Source organism: Aulonocara stuartgranti, assembly GCF_965226115.1.
Source record: "Aulonocara stuartgranti genome assembly, chromosome: 13".
Classification (NCBI taxonomy): domain Eukaryota; kingdom Metazoa; phylum Chordata; class Actinopteri; order Cichliformes; family Cichlidae; genus Aulonocara; species Aulonocara stuartgranti.
The window spans coordinates 5,485,002-5,502,754 of NC_138949.1; positions in this window are offsets into that span (position 1 = coordinate 5,485,002).

Sequence of the window (17,753 nt, forward strand, 5' to 3'; positions counted from 1 at the left end):
CCACAGCAACAACCAACATAAGCATAAGTTTCAATACAAAATAAATATTGAATGTTACTGAGCAGCACACAAGACCGACAACGCACTAAATGTTTAGAGGCCAACCAAGATACTGTGTCTGTGAGTACAAACAGGTGAATGCCTGTGTGGACACCTGTGTGTGTAAGCGTGCTTGTATTCAAAAGGTTTCTCAATGTAACTATCTAATAGCAGGTGTGGGGAGCCGTAGCCCTGCCCCCCAGGACATGAAGCAGGCATGGAGGGGATCCAGGCGCCAGACATCTAGAGCCCCCCAGACCACAAGAGCCCAAGGAGGACCCCCGTACGTTCTGAATGAATGACTGTGCATGCATGGCAAAAGAACTATACAAATGGACAACAATCCAGGACTATAAATGATGCATTAACCACTTTAAGGTATCATCAAAGAAACAATAATTTTCTGCATATTAGGGAACCGTCATCTATGTGGCCACAACATTAAAACAACCTTCCTGTTCGTGTCATTCCACCTAAATACCTCAGCGCTCGGCCAAGGGAATTTTGCGGTGTACCACTTGTCTAGCACCAGCATCTTGGCAGCAGACTTTTTGTGTCATGTGCTTTAAAGGGCAGAGCCTCAGGTGTATTGGTTTATTTTGGCGCATTTGGGAGATACTGAGTCAGCCTGAGACTTGGGAAATTTGGAGCTGGGACAGTGCCTTGGCCTCTTAGTCCTGTTCCTTCTTTAGCAGTTTTTGTTGTGTGGTGGGCAGTGTTGGGGTCATTACCCAAAGAAACTAACGAGTAATATCTATTACCCATTACTGATTAGTTTCCTTAAAACTAATAGCCGATACTACTTAATTACTTGTTGGAGAAAGCAATTAGTTACACTATTTATTACATTACTTTCTTGTAACACTGTAAAATGACCTGAAATGCATTGTGATAATCAGGCTACAACTCCACATACCAAGATTTAACACTTAACAATCTTTCTTTTTGCATTAATGCAGGAACACAAACTGGATAACACACAGCAAAGTAGAAAACCAGCTCAAAGAGATTTCAAAAAGGTCGCTACAGTGATTCTACTGTAGGAACATAAACAGGAAGAAACAGAGGCTGCAAGCCTCATAGTGCCTTTGTTACCTGCTGAAGATCAGGCTCTTGCTGCTGGGCTGGGGTTCTGCATGGACTCAAGTTTAAAATCATTCTGGGTTCTTGGTTAGCTTTGTGTTAGCATGATCTCTCTGCAAGTTTGCACAGAGCTGATGCTGTGTTAGCAGTATTTGTTTCTATTCTGGACACCGTTTGCACATTATCATTGTGCTCTTGTCCTTTTGTGCAATTCAAATAAAAGTAATGTCCATAACTCAGCTGTAGACCACTCCAGCATTTTCCATCTCTTCCGCAAATATGCAGAAAGAAAGCATTTTTTTAAAACTTTTTTTTAAAACTTTCTATCCAACTGGTGTTCAGATAACTGAAGAACCTAATTGTAACTGTAATGTAGTTACTGAATTTAGTTTAACAGCATGTTAAATTACAGCTGGTGGGAGAATGGGGTACCTTGTCACCAGTGATGGAAATAACGGGATTACAAGTAATGGCTTTACTAACGGCGTTACTTTTTTCAGTAACGAGTAATCTAACTAATTACTATTCCTATTGTTACAACGCCGTTACCGTTACTAACAAGAAAATGCGGTCGCGTTACTATTTTTCAACAAACAGACGGTTGAAGCTGTGTTCAGCTTACCGCATCTTATATCACTTGCACGGAAGTAGGTGTAAGAAATCTGGGCGCTACAGCTTTAAGCAGCTGTGCGCGCTCCCGACAGCGGCAATCACTTTCTGGCAGACGATCACTTTTTGGCACAACTCCTGGAGCTAGGGGGCAAAACAGTTGCATGAGTGCTGCTGTTTGACTGAGGAAGAATAAAGTAGTCGTGGTAAGCCAATCACATGACCACTTCAAGATGACAAGGCAACAAGGTGATATATACCAGTTTATAAATTGTGTTGATAGGCCACGTAAAACCAGAGTCATGATAAACAATATATACGCAGCGTTTTTTCCTCAATAGTTTCGTCACGTTTACTGTCTAAGGACAGCGCTAGCAAGCACTCTCTGCTTATGACCCAAAAAATAAAAAAACAAAACAAAAAAACCCAGCCCTTTGGTGTTGGTGGGAAAATGCACCATGTCGACCAATCAAAAATGATATGGTAACACGACATTGGGAAGAGGGGGACGTTTTAGGAGTGACAGCGAGAGAGAGAGAGAGAGAGAGAAAGATAAACAACAGAAAAAGAGAGAGTGAATTTTGAGATGTGAGAGATTTGTGACGTTTAGCATGTTTGGAGTGTGTAGTTAATGTGTTTTCTTGTGTAGTTAGTGTGCAGTGTTGTGGATAGTTTTGTGTTGTGTGTCAGAACAATGAGGCGACTGCTGTCTCCAGGTAAAAAAAACAGGAGCAGTGATACACCTGCTGCTGTCAGACCTGCAGGTATCAGGCTGTGATGTTCTCCTTTATAGTGGACAGAAATTATTTTTTTGGAGCGGCAGAAATAGTTTGTGTGGCATCTTATTGAATGCAGAACAGCTGATTGTTACATAAACAGTTTGAAATGGTTATTTTAAAAAAAAGGGTAAAAGGTAAATGGCTGCAAATAACTTTGTTGTTTGCAAAACTTGTGCGTATGATTTTAAAATTGACCATTTATATTTGCATTTAAAGTTATGAAACATGATTCATTAAACATGTTTGTGGTTGTTACAGTAAAAAATATAACTTTTTCTACTTGGATTTTATGTTTTTTGTCTGATTTTAGATCAGTTGTGTTAATACAGTATGTCAAAATGAAAACATAACTGTTAATTCAGACTAGAGATGGCACGATACCACTTTTTTATGTCCGATACCAATATCATAAATTTGGATATCTGCCGATACCGATATGAATCCGATATCGTGTGTTTTTTAATCAATAAAAATGTTTTTTTTAATATCTTGCTTGTATAAGTTCATACTCAAGTTACAAAAACACAAACACTAAAGCTATTCTGTTATACCTGTATGCAAAAAATACACTGCACTCAAAATATTTCATAGTTCAGCAATACTGATCAATCTAATAAACTTAAACCTACTCCATCCTCCCTATTCTGGTATTTTAAAGAGTACTTTATTATTATTATTAGAGATGGACCGATCCGATATTACGTATCGGTATCGGTCCGATACTGACCTAAATTACTGGATCGGATATCGGAGAAAAATAAAAAATGTAATCCGATCCATTAAATATCACGAAAGCACCTCACAAAACTTGAGACACGCCGTAACTCACCTCAGAACGTTAGCAGTCGGAGCAGTATGCGTCACGTGATAGAGCGGCTGTGGCATGCAGGACCTGTCGGTGGTCTGGATAGCATTTGGAGCTTCGCTAGCAACCTGGCATTTCATCTCCGACAAAGTTATCCCCGAGAGAAGTAAAGCACGTGTGTAAGTCCATCTCTGAATGTTTGTAAAGCATTCCCACGTTAAGCTTAACGAGCGACTGCCTCTCGCTCTCCGGCTGCTACTTCAATCGTGAAACTGCTTAAATGATCAGCTGATCGGCTTTTCTGTCGCGAGTCTGTCTCTCTTGTTTGTTTTTGGTCCACTTTGCACCAGAAAGAGGAAACCAGCGGCTGAACAACAGCAGCACGTTTAAGCTTGATAAGCTGTTGTTAGAATTTATTTAATCTTACTTTCTACTCGAGGATCTTTTTCTACGTAGCTGACGCTGGTAACTGTGCAGGGGCGGATCTAGCAAAGTTTAGCCAGGGGGGCCGATAGGGCATTAACTGGGAAAAGGGGGCACAAAGACATACTTTTCTTTCTTATTCTCATTTAAAATGTCGAGCTTTTAATAAATAATTATCTGACACCCAAAGTTTTAATTTGATGTAAAATGAATAGAAGTCAATTACTGTATATAGTGACTATTAAGTCTAATATATATACCCTAGTAACCTATAGTACTTTTTACTTTGGGAAGGTACCATCTGTGCAGTCTGCAATTTTGTTGAAGAAAGATGTTGAATCTATTTAATATTTCTTGAAAAAGAATTGATTTCTGTGCATTTTTTTTCACACTGCATCAAATTAAGGTTGATTACGTTGATTAAGCATCATGAGGTGGAGCGTGAGGGGTGGTTCCCTATTTTTTATTTATTTATTTTTGTTGTTGCTGGGAGTTGGAACCCTATTAGTTTGGTTGCTTAATATTTACGCTAAGTACTCTTTAAAATACCAGAATAGGGAGGATGGTGTAGGTTTACGTTTATTAGATTGATCAGTATTGCTGAACTATGAAATATTTGTTTTGTATACAGGTATAACAGAATAGCTTTAGTGTAGTTGTTGTTTTAAACTTGAGTATGAACTTGCAGACTTGCAAAATGCAGCAAGATATTTTAAAAAACAGTTTTGTTGATTAAAAAACACTATATCGGATTCATATCGGTATCGGCAGATATCCAAATTTATGATATCGGTATCGGTATCGGACATAAAAAAGTGGTATCGTGCCATCTCTAATTATTATTATTATTATTATTAAGCAACCTAACTAATAGGGTTCTAAAAAAAATAGGGAACCACCCACCCTCCACCTCGTGATGCTTAATCGCCGTAATCAGCTTTAATTTGATGCAGTGTGGGGAAAAAAATGCACAGAACTCAATTATTTTTCAAGAATAATTAAATAGATTCAACATCTTTCTTCAACAGAATTGCAGACTGCACAGATGGAAAACGTACTGTAGCTTACTGGGGTATATTAGACCTAATAGTTACTATATACAGTAATGGACTTCTATACATTTTTCATCAGATTAAAACTTTGGGTGTAAGATTCGGATAATTATTTATTAAAAGCAACACATTTTAAATGAGAATAAGAAAGAAAAGTATGTTTCTGTGCCCCCTTTTCCCTGTTCATGCCCTATCGGCCCCCCTGGCTGAACTTTGCTAGATCCGCCCCTGCACAGTTACCAGCTGTCAGCTACGTAGAAAAAGATCCTCGAGTAGAAAGTAATATTAAATAAATTCTAACAGCTTATCAAGCTTAAAAGTGCTGCTGTTGTTCAGCCACTGGTTTCCTCTTTCTGGCACGAAGTGGGCGATAAACAAGCAAAGAGACGGACTCGCGACAGAAAAGCCGATCAGCTGATCATTGATCAGTTTGATGATTGAAGTAGCAGCAGGAGAGGGAGGGAGAGAGAAGAGGCAGTCGCTCCATATATCTGTTGTTAAGCTTAATGTGGGAATGCTTTACAAATATTCAGAGATGAACTTACACACTTGCTTTACTTCTGTCGGGGATAACTTTGTCGAAGATGAAATGCCGGCTCCAAATGCTCAACCAGACCACCGACAGGTTCTATCACGTGACGCATACTGCTCCGACGTGCTACGGTTATGAGGCCATGTCACAAGTTTTGTGAGGTGCTTTTTTGATATTTAACGGATCGGATTACATTTTTTATTTCTCTCCGATATCCCATCCAGTAATTGAGGTCAGTATCGGACCGATACCGATACGTAATATCAGATCGGTCCGTCTCTAATTCAGACACGTGAGGTTGTGCTGAAAAGGATGATACCAAACCAGGCAAAGTAAATAGTTTTTAAGGGTAAAATCAAAAATAGTAAAAAATGGCCAATGTTTTTTTTTTGTTTAAAGTAACACAATAGTTACTTTTCAAGTAATTTATTACTCCATTACTAACTGATTTACTTTTTTGAAGAAGTAACTAGAAACTATAATTAATTACTTTTTCAAAGTAACTTGCCCAACACTGCTTGTCACCATGACAGGTGCCTGGAGTGGAGTGTTAAAAAGAAAGACGACCTATCTAAGGTTAGGGTTGTGTCTCGTTTCAGCGGCATGCTGAAAAACTGTGGCGTGTTAACATAATGCGAACCCAACCACTAAGACTGAGCTTTTATGTTTCGTTAAGTTAAGGATTGTGAAGGTACTGCAGGTGGGCTCCAGTAATAACACAAATTCAGTTTGAAAGTGATCAAAAATTTATACGTTTTCATATGTAATAAATGTATTTATTTCTATAAAAAGTGAAGTAAAACCCTGGTTAGTTGGATGTTACTCAATACTCTGACCAAAATTTACTGCTCTTCTATTGAAGTTTGTGTCCCAGTGGTAAGCGAGTCACACGTTGCCCTTAACACTTTGCATTTGACTGGGTCGCATTAGCAATTTATAGCCAGCAGCCTGTGTTATTTGCATTTTTTAAAATAAGAATTTCAAGGAAATCCATGAAGTTCTCTTGTAATTTGATTAGAGCGCAGATTTAAGATTGGGCCTGTGGGATCTTCTGTCTCCTTTTAAGGACGCCGCTGCACTCTCATCTTTGGGAAAGGCTGTGATAAACTATCCGACATATATAAGTTACATCGTTCTGCTGTATTCCTGTATTACATGTCACAAGTCAAGATCTGCCATCTCTGTTACTGGAATCACATTCCTACATTTCCACATATGGAAACCTTATTGTTCCAAGACAAAGCTGTGGACTTGTCCTTTAAATGTGCCCTGCTCGAGTGGTTTAATCAGACCCAACACGACTCCTTGCCGTGAAGTTCCCTTGAATCAAGTCATCTGGATGTCATCATGGGCATATGGACACCATATTGTGTCCGACAGTGGCGACTACTGCCGTGTGGTTTCGCCACAGGAAAGTGGTAGCTCTTGAAGTGTTGTGAATTCAGCACTTTGCAAGTGTAGACTGTTTGTCTGCGAGAGTCCCTATGGGCTGCGCACCACTCACACCCTCTTGTGTACACAGATTGTTTAGTCAGCCTTAAACAGCCACACATGCATGATGTACAGTACTTGCTGCTAATGTATACACACATGCAGGAATGCACACATTCTTTTAGTAAAGCTAAATCAACCGTGTGAGAGCCCTACATCTGCCTTAAATCAGGACTGATCAGTCTCCCTAATCAACCATTTTGGCCCCCTTCAAAATGCTCCATTTCCTGACCCTCATCTCTCTCTTTCTTTTTCTCTCTTTTCGCTATTAGTCAACCCCCCCCTCTGATTCTTTTTTAACAACCGTTCTCCAAACACTGCGACTGCCAGGTTTGTCAGCCGGTGTAGATTTAGCTGCCCTGTCAGTAGCGCTGCTGTCCTAATCTCTATCACAGCCTCAACTCTGGCCTTGAGGAATGATCAGACAGAGAATGAAAGAGGGTGAGAGAGAAGCAGATTTTGAGCCAGAATAGCTTTCTTTTTTCGTTCTGCTTTTTTTCTCAAATAAGCAAATATGTAAAGTGGCAAAGGCCCAGTGCAGACCTACCCGAGAGATGTTTATGACTAGAAAGCTGCAGCCTCCCCTTGGCCCTTTGAAAGAAAGAGAAGAGGTTGGAAGGAGGGAGGCGGGGGGTTCAGAGGGGAGGCAGACTTGGCACAATGCTCCGACTAGTGTTCTGAATTAGCAAAGGCCTCGTTCACCCCCACTCCTGCCCCTTTGTACCTTCACCCCTTTATTTTCTTTATCTTTCACTCTTTGATTTTTTCCCCCTTCCTCCTAATGGCTCACGGCTCGTCATAAAGTAGGCTAATTTATGGAAGCTTGACTGCGTTGGCCTATGATTTTAAGGATCACATTAGGAACATAAGCTTCTTTTTGGCTTTTGTGCCAGATGATTAGGCTGTAATTATGTTCACAACGTTGGGTCAGTATTGTGCTGACTTACTTAGTACACAGGACACGTTCGTTTCTAAAGATTGAAAGATGCTTAAAACACCTATATATGATTCCTTTTGTTGCTAGTAAATACTTTAAGTTGAAGTTTGTACTTAAACATTCAATCCTTGAAACACAAGTCCACCAGTTAGGTTCTAATGGTTGGAAGAAATGCAGTGATGTAATGGCCATATAACATCCAAGTGCACTGTTGGACCCTTAAAGCATATCTTTTTTACGTTCCTACCATTTCAGGTGCACATTAGAGGGTTCTGTGTGTATATTCTGCAACTGGTCCCAAATAAACCTTTACCAAGAAGTGGATCTTTCTTACACCTTTTTTCCACCAAGCAATAAGACTGGTAAAAACAAACATTTGGTCTCTATAGCTAATTTCCCCCAACGCAAGAACTGTGAATTTCGTTATAAGACATCCATTTGGATTGAATTTAGTGCAGTGTCTGCTTTCATTGAGAGGTGTTCTCCAAATTGGTGGCTGGTAAGCATCACCTCTGCTAATTCACATGACCAAACTGGACCTCTTGATCATATTTGTCCTTTTGTTGTCTTTCGTAGGATTTTTTAAATGGAACTGTCTGAAATAATGTGGTTGACTGTGAGGTACAGCCCCTCTGAGAGGTTTGTCCTACAACTTTGGTGAGTGAAATTCTATGACCAGCAAACGTGTTTCACATTAAGAGCAGGGACCACTGTTTTGGAGTGATGACTGGAGACTTTATTGTGTCAAAAGTATCAGTTTACCTTTGCTGTTAAAGGTTGTGTGACAAAAATCTTGTTCTTATACTAGTCAGTCACTTCATTCCACATGAGAAGATCTAAGTTGATAAATAAAAAGGCACACGTCTCAGTCACAGCAGCACACAGTGTGCAGCTGTACCTGCTTTGGTGCATTTTCTTTTTCCCTCTCTAGTTTCATACATGCTGGACTAAAGCAGGGGTGTCAAACATAAGGTCCAGGGTCAGAATTGTCTCACCAAAGAGTCTAATCTGGCCTTCTGGACAGCTTTGGAAAAAGTTAATCAATTTTGGACTGTATTTTTATTTTTATAGGTGTCCCTACTGATAAAGACCTTCCCCACGGTCATTCATACTACACCAAAGCATTTAATGATCTAGAAATTCCTGTTTGCTCACTATCTGCTAAAGAATTTTCTGTTTTTACAATGAATTTTTTTTTCTTTTAAAAAAGGACATTTTCTGTGAATTAACAAAAACTTTCCATTTCAGTCTTTCAGTCTGAGCAATGAGCTATCAGAACATTTTCTGTAAAATTGTAATTTTACACATTTACTTCTTACAATTTTAAGCCCAAAGAGTCATATCCGGATAAATTTCTTTTATTGACAGCAGCATTTCGCTATAGAGAAACTGATGTACTGTTGAAATTGTATTAAAATATCCCTGTTAAATGTGTAGTTAAAGTTCTTTACACTAACAGAAAGGGGAGTTTCACTGGTTCAGGCCACTTAAGATCGAACATTTTATCAAACAGATAACATGAGTTTGACATCCCTGACCCAGAGATTTTACACTGGGCTGAGGAAAGATACTCCACCTATTTGACTCTGAGCCAACGCTGCCAGTCAGCCAGATTTGGCCAAATTTCTATGACAGTTGGACCAATATAACTTTAACTGCTGCCCTGGAAAATTCTAGATCTGATCAAGTAAAATAAAGCAGTGTTCTTTGTACTAAAGATGCAGACTCAGCGAACCAGGGCAAAAAACCCCACAACTTTTTAAATTCAGAAGGAAGGATTTGATAAACTTTTGACAAAAGGATTCATTTAGCAGCCTTTAGTTGAAGTTAAATTACTTGATCTTATAAATGTGGTAGCCGGTTAACATGGTTGCATTCTCTTTTATTTTCATGCAAACTTAAACTTTTATGAAATATTTAGATTTTTAAGATTTAACCTGGGGCAGTTTGTTTAGCGTATGCACAAAACTGCCAGCAACAGGGACAGGATTAGAGTGTGCTTGCAAGAATGTGGGTTATAAGATAAGATAACCTTTATTAGTCCCACACGTGGAAAATTTGTTTTGTCACAGCAGGAGTGGACAGTGCAAAAGTTATGAGGCAAAAATTAGAATACAATAAGAATAAATACAGTACACAACTGTACAGAATAGAATAAAATTAAATACTATATACAGTAGAATAAAATAAAATAAATATACAATAAGATAAAAATAGAATACAAATACAAATACTATATACAACTGAGTAAAAATACAACGATGACAGAAAGGATTATTGCACTTAGTATTATTGCATATGTATGGATGTGTGTGCTTGATCAGTTAAAGTCTTTATTATGGAGTCTGACAGCAGTGGGGAGGAAAGACCTGCGAAATCTCTCCGTCCCACACCGTGGGTGCCGCAGTCTCCCACTGAAGGAGCTGCTCAGTGCTGTCACAGTCTGCTGCATGGGGTGGGAGATGTTGTCCATCAGGGATGACAGCTTAGCCGCCGTTCTCCTGTCACTCACCACCTCCACTGGGTCCAGAGGGCATCCTAGAACAGAGATGGCCCTTCGGATCACCCTGTTCAGTCTCTTCCTGTCCCCAGCAGAGATGCTGCCGCCCCAGCAGACCACGCCATAAAAGATAGCAGAAGCCACAACAGAGTCATAGAATTTCTTCAGGAGTGGGCCCTCCACTCCAAACGACCTGAGTCTCCGCAGCAGGTACAGCCTGCTCTGCCCTTTCCTGTAGAGGGCGTCTGAGTTATGAGTCCAGTCCAGTCTATTGTTCAGATGAACACCAAGGTTCATATTATGATACCAGGTCCAGGGAGCAGCGAGTAGTATGTGGGTTAAATTACACTGTAAGCAGGGACTGCTGGACTGTATTTGGGTCATATCATACACTTTAAATAGGGGCTGGTGCACAATATGTGGCCTGTCTTACATGTAAATCCAGTCTCCAAAAGTCACGCATTATGGTTTATGTGCATCTTAGAGATTCTGCCCTTGTTGCGAAGCTTTTTGTGTGAATTTGTATACCATCATACACATGTACTGAGATGAAAATTTTCCACCACACCAAGGTCATTGCAAAAAAACATGTCTCACGTATCTGTAATCTTACTCACATGTGCATGCACTCACCCACAGAAGCAGCTCATCCGCACTCCGGCGGCCCGTAAGCCCTCAGATATATAATTTTCTTCAAATGCACCTTTTTGGACTAGTTTGTCTGTATCCCCGGTGCCCTTTTTCAATCTGAGCTGCCGACTCATCTTGTCGTGTGCTGTCTTTCACAAATCACACAGCAGCAGGGCTGTGATCAGAGAGGGACAATTTGTCAGCTGTATGCATGAGTAAGCAACAGATATGCCATCCATTACTCTGACCGGACACAGGAAGGGAGAAATAGAGGGGATGGAGGAGACTGTGTATGTTTGTTGTTGCACTACTATCCTTTTTCAATTTTGGACCTTCAGATGGTGGCCCTTTTTGGAAAGTGAGGACAGTTTGGTTGTACATCATTTTCACAAAAACTAGTTTAATGTTTGATTTCGGGGTTAAGGAAATCCAGAAATGCTTTGGGTCACCTAAAGTGCTAAGTAAAATGAAAAGAAAACATAACCCTCTCTGATACTCCCCCCCTAGAATTTACCATCTTGCATAACAGTGCATTCTAATGTAGCCTGAACCTTCATGCAAGCATTCTTGTCATTTCTTTAAGTAGTCTGCAGGAATAGTTGTCCAGGCTTCATAAAGGGCATTCCAAAGCTCTTCGTTGGATGCTAGCTGTCTTTTGTCTCTCTCCAAATTCCACACTATTTCAGTAATATTCAGGTCTGAATATTACTGAAATAGTGTGGAATGATAGTGCTCCTTTATATGTTTTCTATCCAGGTGTGCTTTTAATGCATGGACAGTGTATTTGGGATCCTTGTCACGATGAAAAATGAACCAAAAATGAAGCATTTGTTGAAGAATCAAACTCTGATGGTAGTTTTTGCTAATAGATCCCTAACACCATTTGCTGAAATGCGATCTCAAACCATAACAGAGCCTCCACCATGTTCTACACATAGCTGTAGTGTAGTAGCTGTTTCTGTTTCTGTTTTTTTTTTTTTTTTTTTGGGGGGGGGGTGATCCAGGAGTTTAGGAGCAAATCATCTGCTTCCGAGCCACCCTTTCAGTGACACCATTTCAGACTGTTATATTTGCAATTTTTATAGATTCAGCTAAAGAGATGCAAACAAATTATGCTTTTATGGATTTAAATTGTTTGAGACAGAATTGAATATTGGTTAATGATTAGTTTTTTGCTAACGTTGTGTAGACACAATACTACTGGACATCCCTTGCGTTAGGTGCTGTTTCTATGCTTGAATGGAAGGCTTTCAAAAATCCTTGAAATCTGTTGCTCAAGTCTGCTCACTGGCTCCTTTGAAACAAACTAAAAAGAAGTGTAGTGTAGTGGTTTGCACAGTTAAATGGCAGGTGAAAGGTCAGTGGTTCATTTTCAGCTGGACACACAAATTTGGGATCTTCTCAGGAAAAGCATCCACCATAAAACTCCAAGTCAAACATGCAGACCTGCTGTGGTGACCCCTTATTATAAAGGAGAAGTTTAAAGGATTGCTGGTTGCTGTTTCTATTTCACAGGGGTGGGCGATATATCGAATATACTCGATGTATCACAAGTTTTTCCACGCACGATGGTTAAAATGACTTTATTGTAACCATCAAGTATAAATTGACATGGAAATATGAAGCTGTCTGCATTCATTCACTGTGAGTTTTTTCTGTGAATGCATCATTAATCCCACCTCCCAAAAGGAAAATTTTCTACCTGGCACATTGCGCTGAGAATACTATTTATATTTGTCCCAGATAGACAAGCGAGGAAATACAACAATACAAAAAAAAAATTTCATAAGGAGGACGTTGAACAAAATGCATAATTTGCAAAACATGCCGTGAAACTATCTGGTCTTTAAGTCTGACATCATTAGCCGTTTTCAGGTCCAACCTCTGCTTCAGATCCAAAGTCAAATTAACACTGCGGCATCACTGAGAGTTGAAAAATTAAAACGCATAGCTCTGCTATTGCTTCCGACATTAATGAAGACAGAAAACTAAACAGTAATGACATTTGTAGGGTTACTGAAGTTGGGCTAGCTGGTATTTAATGATGTGCTACGTGGTGACTAGCTACACAGCTATGGTTTGCATACTATAAACACATTAGCACAGTGAAGCTGGAGGAGGATGAACACTAACTTTGTTTCCACTCGATAAAAGTTAATGTGAATGTTCCCGATGGTTAGGGACAAAAGCAGTTTCATGGCAGGATGCTCTAAATGGACCAAACTTCAGTCTGGAGAACAACTGAGATAATCCATCCACAATACGAGGTTAGCCATTAATATACTGCTGCATGGCCTAGGCTGTAGTTACATCGTAAGGTTTTAAAAACTGAGCTTTAAAATGAACAGTGGTAATAAAAACCGAGAGAGGCCGACAGTGATCGCTGACTGTTTTTAGGGGCTTGTTGAGATTAAACAGAAAAAGATACAAAGCATTAAAACATGTTAAAAACACAACAGCCTTAATAAACGCAGAGTAGTTTGGACCCAGAAGCAGGGTTATCAGGTCATCACTTAAAGATCGGATAGTCGCTAAAGGTAGCAGTACCACGAAATTATCCCACCAGCTGAATAATCATCCACTGCAAAATGAAGAATGTTTTAAACTCTGCATGTCAGCATTTCCCCGCAAAAAAGCCCACATTAAATAAACCAGCTGTGATACCTGTGAATGTTCTTGGCCAGTTGTTTTAATAGTCACTATCTAGACTTTTGTTTCTGTAATTTGAGGCCATCACATTTTTTATTTTACCATTTTTATATGTTATAAGCACCATTTTAATTTAGATGGTTTTATTTTTCTCTTGAATTCTTGCTTGATGTACTTTTTTGCTGCTATGATCTTTTGTTTGTTAAAGGTCCTGTGTTGACCACAGAAGGAGATTTACTGTGACAGTATTGTCATTAGTGAAAAACCTCTGTGGGCAACTGATAGTTTTTGTATTGTATTGTATTGTATCTTTATTTGTTTCAGACATATAAAACAAAAAACAATATATACACACTACATATATTTTCATTTACAGATACGAATATATATGTAGATATACACACACACACGTATGTGTTCAGATAAACAAAAAATATATAATGAAATAAAACAAAATCGTCTGACATAATGTAACAATGTTTGGTCTGAAAAGGAGTAGGAAGAAGTATGAACATACTTATTAATTCCTACCCCTGCTCAACATCTTATTGATCCCACATAATTCACCTAATTCCCATCATCACATACTCCACACGATACACGAGGAGAACCTATATAAACTTGGCTACCGTGACTGATATAATTTGGATATAATTTGATATTTTTTATACATACAATGGGTGATCATCTTTATCGGTATCATATTCTTCCAAAATCAGTTTTCGAAGTATTTTCATGAACTTACTAATTCCTGAGCATTGCTGTAGATCTATAGTAAAACTATTCCACAGTTTTACCCCATAAATAGTGACACAAAAGGTTTTAACCTTTGACCGTGCTTTAAGAATCCTTAGATTCAATTTCCCCCTCAATTCATAGTCTCCTTCTCTGTCATAGAACATCCTCTGTATATTTCCTGGTAACATATTGTATCTGGCCTTGTACATAATTTTTGCAGTTTTATATTTTATAAGATCCATAAACTTCAGTATTTTTAATTTCAAAAACATGATGTTAGTATGGTCTCTAAATCCTGCTTTATTAATCATCCTGATTGCTTTTTTTTTTATTTTACATATTGGTTGAAGTGCAGTTTTATATGTGTTTCCCCAAATTTCCACACAGTATTCCAAATATGGCAATATAAGTGAACAATAAAGTACCCGGAGTGATTTGGAAGGCAAAAAATATTTAACTTTACTTAGTACGGAGATGCTTCTTGACAGTTTGGCTTGTATATGCTTTATGTGAGGTTTCCAGCAGATTTTGTTATCTATTATCACACCCAGAAATTTTGTATCCGAAACTTGCTCTATTTCAACATTGTTTACTAATAATTTTGCTCCTGCATCTTTTTTACAATTTCCGAATAACATAAATGTAGTTTTTTCCAAATTTAATGATAGCTTATTTCTATCAAACCATGTTTTCAGTTTAATCATTTCTTGTGTGACAATTTCCAAAAGCTGATGTAAGTTCTCTCCAGCACAAAAAATATTTGTATCATCTGCAAATAGAATAAACTGTAGTATATCTGATGTTCTGCATATATCATTGATATAGAGGATAAACAGCTTTGGTCCCAATACTGACCCCTGCGGAACTCCACAAACAATGTCCATACACTCTGATTGATATTCCCCAATTTTCACAAATTGCTGCCTGTCTCTCAAATAACTCTTTACCCATTCTAACACCACTCCTCTAATGCCGTAGTACTCCAGTTTATCAAGTAATATGTCATGATTAATTGTGTCAAAAGCTTTTTTTAGGTCAATGAATACACTAACTATACATTGTCTTTTATCTATATTGTTGGTGATATTTTCGATCAGTTCCATTAATGCCAATGATGTTGATCTATTTGATCTGAAACCATACTGACTATCCGTTATTATTTTGTGTTTATCTATAAATTTGTCAAGTCTATTACTAAAGACTTTTTCCAGTATTTTTGAAAATTGAGAAAGTAGAGAGACAGGCCTATAATTTGTGAATTGGTGTCTGTCACCATTTTTAAACAGTGGTGTTACTTTAGCTGTTTTCATTTGTTTTGGGAATGCACCAGTTTGTAAGGACAAATTGCAAATGTGTGTTAAGGGTTTGGAAATGCCCTCTATCACTCTCTTAACGATTTCCATATCAATGTCGTCAGAGTCTGTAGAGTTTTTTGTTTGTGATTTCCCAACAATATCAATGATTTCCATTTCTTCCACCACCGTTAAGAACATTGAATGAGGATTGCGGTCAATGAGTCTAGTTTCTTTCTCTACAGAATCTGTTATATCAGGAATTGTTTCAGCCAAGTCTGGCCCAACACTTACAAAGAATTTATTGAACTCATTTACCACATCTCTCATATTAGTAATATTTCTATCATTATTTGCGAAATACGAAGGATAGTCTGCCTGCCCCGAGCCCTTTTTGATGATGGTATTTAATGTTTTCCAGATCCCTTTAATATTATTTTTATTCATAATCAGTAATTTTTCATAGTATTCCTTTTTACATGACCTTAAAATACTCGTTAATTTATTTTTATATTTCTTGTATTTATTTTCAGCTTCTGTGCTTCTGTTCATTATAAATTCTCTGTATAAGGTATTTTTCTTCTTACATGCATTTTGCAATCCTTTTGTAATCCATGGGCACTCTGCATATTTTTGTTTTTTACTATATTTCTTTACTGGGCAATGACTATTATATAACAGTTTAAATTTTCCTAAAAAAATCTCATAAGCTTTATCAATATTTTTTTCCTTATACAGCATCTCCCATTCTTGCTTGAGTAAATCACTTTTGAATGCGTTTATTGACTCTTCTGTTCTCACTCGTTTGTATTTTATTGTGTTTTGCTGTTTAACCTTCCTGTAATTGCTGTTATACACTATAAAAAAGTTAAAAATGGTTAAAATAAAACATTTCAATTCATTCAGATTTTTTGTATTCAAAGTAGGAAAAATTGAGATTATTTAAACATATTTTTATATATATCGTGTATTGTGATACAACAGAAATTATTGTGATATTAGATTTCCTCATATCGCCCAGTCAATTTAAAGCGTTACATCTGTAATCCATCTGAAGACATGTATTATAATGCAGTTACAAGACATACAGCTAATTAACAGGTGAAGGAACAGCATTGCGTACATTGATGTCACATTTTTAAGCCCTCCTTTTGCTGTTATTACTGTTGAGCTGAGGACATCTACAAGAGAACTCAAGCAGATAAAAGGTTTTACAACATATTAACCGTAAGATAGCTTGAAGACATTTTATAACCAGTAGGCCTGCCAGTTTGTTTGACAAAAAGTCGTTAAACTAAAGAAAAAGTTGCCATCACCTGTTTACATGCATATTGGTGTCAAGATCAAGCATAAACAATATTAAACATGTTAGTAAAAATACACAGACACAAAATATTAGTCCATGAAGCTGACCTGTCACTGGCTACCAAGCAGTGCCATGCAAGCCTGTGGTTCTTTCTGATTATTACTCTTACATACCATTAAAAATTAATTTCCAGCAAGATGCAGCTGAACATTAAACATGTTTGGGGTGCTGGTCAACAGGCCCCAATTGAAAATTAAGAGCTGATGCACCCTTCAGTCTTCCAAACACAAAATCAAGTATGCAAGAACTTTGAGGTCAGTGAATAAATCCTCTCAGCACCTACATGATAAATCCAGTTCCCTTTGACTCAGTACCACAGAGTAAGGATGGATGATGTTGTGAAGACAGGGAGCTAGAGATAAGAAAAAGGGAGAAAAAAAAGCAAAGAGTTGGATCACAACTTTCTGCTTGGACAACTTTCTGGCATGAAAAAAAAACCCAACCCACTTACATTCAAGCTTCGTGAAAGTTATGCATGTGTATGCATGAGGTTATGTATCTATATTGCCTGAAAGTGATTCTCTTTGTGTGTCTGTGGTTAACATTTACCACATTTTGTCTGATTGAGTGAAGTTATGCTGAAATTCCCCCACACTCATTTACGCATGTGTGCATAGGTGTTTAAATTTCCATATGAAGGTCATTTGTTGGCAGGCCTCTGAGGTCCTGAATAGAATAACAGACACATCTCAAACAACTGCTTTTGTTAGTGCGAGACAAAAGGGGATGTGAATGTGTGTTCTGGAATATCTGCATAGTGTGTCAGACAGACTAACAGAATGGCAGCCAAGTTTGATAGTTTCACAGAACATGTAAAAGCCTGAGTAG